We start from the raw sequence: 5,157 nt of genomic DNA, 5'->3' as shown, positions 1-5,157 counted from the left end.
GTCGAGGCCATCCGACAACGTCTCCGACACATTTATCATTAAAAAAATGGAATGTGTCCTAGCTTTATGACAAGACCGTCAAGGCCATCCGACAACGTCTCCGACACATTTATCATTATAAAAAATGTAATGTGTCCTAGCTTTATGACAAGACCGTCGAGACCATCCGACAACGTCTCCGACACATTTATCATTATAAAAAATGGAATGGGTCCTAGCTTTTTGACAAGACCGTCGAGGCCATCCGACAATGTCTCCGACACATTTATCATTATAAAAAATGGAATGGGTCCTAGATAGAAAATTACCTGAGCCATGCCTGCGGCTTGTGTTCTTTTCCTGCTTCTCTTTGCTGCCTTTACATAGCTGCTGTCCTGAGGGTTTTCTGAATGCTTTCTCTTGTTGTGTTGTGTACTACCACATACTGAACATCTCATCTTGACTCCTTTCCTTAAAATTTTGCTGCTTTTGGGCTTATCCTGCTCCTCTCTAGTTCTTTCTGTCTTCTTTCTCCCAGGTTTATTATTAACCCTTACAGGAGGTTCTGGTCTAGGGTTGTCAGAAACAGGCCAGCTTTCTTTGCCCTCCACTGGTTGCAGCACATGGTCATATATTTTGTTGTATGTGTTGATGGAGTAACAATCTGCTATGAAATCATCAAGTACCAAACCACATGTGTATATTGAACTGATCGCATGAGCACAAGGCAGTCCAGAGAGCTCCCAATATCTGCAAGAACAAGTCCATTTCTCCAGATCAACTGTGAACCTTCTATACTCACCTTCTTGCACTTCAAAGCCATCTTTGCCATTCCACAGCACTCCTGCATCTTCCTGATCTCTTTATGTTGAGTTGCAGCTTCTTGAACACATTAGGGCATATAGTTCCACTCCACTTTGTAGGCTTTGCTCTGTTATCTTGAATTCTAGCCATGACATTTTTTCTTATGATCTCATGACTAGTAATAACAGGATAAAATCTTTCTCTCATGATGGAGTTGTTGAAGGACTCACACATATTGTTTTCTACAGAATCACAATATGAGCCAAGTTTGAAAAAAGCCCTGCTCCAATGTTCAGGATTGGTTTTCATTACATCTTTTGCCCCTTCTTCTGTTTTTTGAGCAAGCTTTGCTCTATGATAGTTGAACCCGGTTCTGTCAGAAGCTTTTGCACATGCCCAAAATATTTTCTGATATATCTTCTCCCTATGTTGCTTTCTCCAATTTGCATAGATGTGCCTAGCACACATTCTATGTTCTGCTGCTGGACATATTTCATTCACTGCTCTTATGAGACCCTTTTGTTGATCAGAGATGAAAACCCAGCCCTCACCATTATTGTTTATCTGAATGTCCTTTTGAAGAAATGATAGAAACTAGTACCAACTATCATAACTCTCAACCTCAACAGTTGCCCATGCAATGGGGTACATCTGGTTGTTGGCATCTCTCCCAATTGCACACAATATTTGTCCATGCACAGCACCCTTCAAAAAACAGCCATCTAACCCAACAACTCTTCTACATCCAGCCATAAACCCCTTCTTGCAGCCATCTAGACAAACATACATCCTTTCAAACACATTATGCTCATCAGGGTCTAATGTAACTGCAACGGTACTACCAGGATTGCTCCTAATTAACTCAAGGTGGTAGTCAAATACTCTAGAATCTTCACCATTAGTTGAGTCTATGAGCTTTTCCATCACAAGTTTCTTTGCCCTCTTGCATTTGGATATGGTCACATCTGCTAGCAAATCTTCTAGTACTGCTTCTTGCATCTTCTCCACCCTCCATGTTGGATTGTCTCTGATCTGTCTGAAATATTTCTTTGCAATGATAGAACTAGTCACGAGTTTATTATCTCTCCTACGCACACATGTATGGACATTGTTGTACCTTTGCACCAACAACCAGCCAGACTTGCTATTTATTGAACCATAAATGCTCCATTGGCATCCAGTCCAGCTGCACTTGGCACTCACTCTTCTTTTCTCATCCTTGAGAAATAACAAGTGATGGAAATTCTTTAATCCATATTTCATTAGTGCTTGTTTGAATTCTCTGCTGTCAGTAAAAGCCATCCCAACTTCAAACTGTGGGTTATCTGTACTGTCATCATACACTTTATGAGTGGTCTTTCTCCTTCTGACAGCATTGACCTCTCCATCACTAGCCTCATCATAAGAAAGATCATCATCACTCTCAAAGTAGGGGGTGTCATCTGCATCATCATCCAACTTACATGTTTCTGGTACAATGAAATCATCAGTAACATTGCAAGCTTGTGCTTCTTCCTCACCTAGCATCTTCTTTCTCCTTTTCTCCTTGAATTCTTTGGCATATTTTCTATACTCAATGATTTCTTCATCTTCAGCTGAACTGATGCTCTCTGCAGGAGGCACAACATAGTCATTATCACTGTCAGATTCACCTGAAAACTGCATCTCCTCAGTTGGAACCCCTTTTCCTCTGTCAGAAACTGAACTTGCTGCCCTGAACACTGGCATTTTGGCCCTACATTGTACATCCTCTGCATTTCTTTGCTCTGCCTGCACCTCCTCTGCATGCCCTTCATCTACATGAACTTGCTCTGCATAACAATGCTCTGCCTGAAACTGCTCTGCAAATTCAAACTCCCAATCAATGCCTTCAAGACTTTCATCAGCAGGAATGACAGCATATATATCAATAACACCAGCATCAGTTACATGTTTAGCCATCATCTCCATCGACTTTTGATCATCCAGTACAAGCAAAGCATTTGCCAAGTCACCATATGGATATTTCCAATGCAGTTTAGTATTTTGTAGGGCTAAATTAGAACATGTAACAAAATCTGCAAGGTTCTTCTTCAGCCCAGATACTGACAGCTCTGGAAATTCAATTGTGGACAACCCAGTTTTTCCTCCAACATAAACCCAATCATTTCCATCATGCTCAAAGTCACCTCTGTAGTGAAATCTGACAGAAAGGTAGTCAAGAGGATCCATGGCTGTACCCTAAACAAAATAAGAGACAATTAACAAGCCTAAGTCAGTAACAAGCATAGGTCAATTACTAACAAGTCTAATGTACTGAACTTTTCTGAACTTCTCTAAAAAACTATCTTTTTCTTCAGATCAACAAAACCCTAGATCATCTCATCATATAAAAGCATATGCACAGCGATCTGAACTACAGAAGGCCCTAAAAACAGGCCATCTAATAACTACTTCCACCATTCTCTAAAAAAATTGAACTAAACCCTAGTACCCAAATCAAATCCCCTGAAAACCCCAAACTGATGGCCCTAATGTGGGCAAAAAAGCAAGATTTTCAGCACAAAGTTTGAGCGCACAGACCTGATCGTCGCCGCCGGTCGAGCTATTCAGCACATGCCGCTGATCATCGCCCGCGTCGCCGTGGTCGCCCCAGTCGCCGCCATTTCGTCAGAGGTAGAGGAGAGGGGAGCGGGAGGTGAAAAGGCAACACGGAGCGCTCGAGGCAAGGCGAGGGGGTGCAGTAGACCGCGTCCACAAACTATTAACGATGTGGCCGCCACGTCTGCAAAACCGGCGTCTCAAACCACCCAAAACGCCATCAGGGGTGATTTGTGTGGTATTGGACAGTCCAGGGGATTAAGAACCCGGTTTCACAGTTGGGGGGTGATGTGCTCGAAATCTGAGAGTTCGGGGGGGGGGGGTATGTGGACTTCTTTCCTTGGCGCGCCGGCCGAACTTTGGGCCGGACGCGTGCAGGACGTTCGATGGGAGGAAATCGGATGGCAGAAACACGTGGTGGTCCCATAATTTTACAGATTCCTCTCTACACTAGACATACCGAGGACTTTTGGGCATGGAGCGAGGATAGGCGGAGGATCTTCTCGGTGAGAACTGCTTACCGTATGATTCATCAGAAGAATTTAAGCCGAGAAGCCTGGTTGTATGAGCAAGGTGGGTCATCTCATTCACATGCAGATACTGAGGGATGGACTAAACTCTGGGGGATTAGTGTACCTTCGAAGATGAAGATTTTCTTATGGAGACTGGCGAAGAGCACCACTCCGACCGCGGCACTCTTGCATCATCGGAATATGGCGGACACACCTGCTTGTTGCCTTTGTGGAGTCGAAGATACTTGGAGGCATGCATTGCTAAATTGTATAGTTTCTCGGAGCACGTGGGCAATGTCTTCTGAACATATCATCGACATGTTGAGCAGGAACGAAGAAGCTGATGCGAAGAGATGGCTTTTTTCCATGCACCAGGCACTATCGCATGAGGAGTTTACTACAGTTGTGGTAACACTTTGGGCATTGTGGGAAGCACGCCGCAAGGCGATCCATGAGCAGATTTATCAAAGCCCGTTTTTAGTCCATGCTTTTGTGCAGTCTTACATCAATGAACTCAAAGCTATTCAATCTGTTACCTCGAGGCAGACGGGCGAACCTGTGCCACGTCCTACGGGTTGGATCGCCCCACTGGCAGGGCTGACAAAGGTAAATGTTGATGCTGCAGTGGGGAGGGGAAGAAGACATGGAGTTGTTGCGGCTATATCGAGAGACTCTACAGGCAAGTTTTTGGGAGCATCGGATGTGCTCTTCGGAGGCATATCGGACCCGGCGAATCTAGAATGCATGGCGATCCGGGGGCGCTGGCTCTTGCTGATGATCTGAATCTGGCAAACATACAAGTGGCGTCGGACTCGAAGGTGGTAGTCGAGGACATCCGAGAGAATAACCCAACATCGTATGGTGCGATCACACATGAAATAATAGAGCATAGATCAAAGTTTCACTTGTGTAATATTTGTCACGAATTTAGGATCTCTAATATCGAGGCTCACAAGCTCGCGAAGCATGCTTTATCCCTTCCAGCTGGTCGACATGTTTGGTTAGGACAGTCGGACGGACTCTCTTTCGTCCATGTAAACATTGTGACGTCATAATAAAAGCTTCGGAGTTTGTCTAAAAAAACGTGATGGCCCCATCTTCCTTTCGTTTTCTCCTTCCTCGGGTTCGTCTTCTCCTACACCCGCATCCCCGCTGCTCCCCACCGGCGTTCGATGTCCCCTGGCCTCTGTCGAAATTGCTCGCCGGTGAGCTGCTTCTGCGCGCGGCCGGAGTACGAACTTCTAGCCGGCGAGCTGCTACTGTGCGCAGAGGAAGAGATGCT

Source organism: Triticum aestivum, chromosome 2D (assembly GCF_018294505.1).
Source record: "Triticum aestivum cultivar Chinese Spring chromosome 2D, IWGSC CS RefSeq v2.1, whole genome shotgun sequence".
NCBI lineage: Eukaryota > Viridiplantae > Streptophyta > Magnoliopsida > Poales > Poaceae > Triticum > Triticum aestivum.
This window is presented reverse-complemented; position numbering follows the sequence as displayed.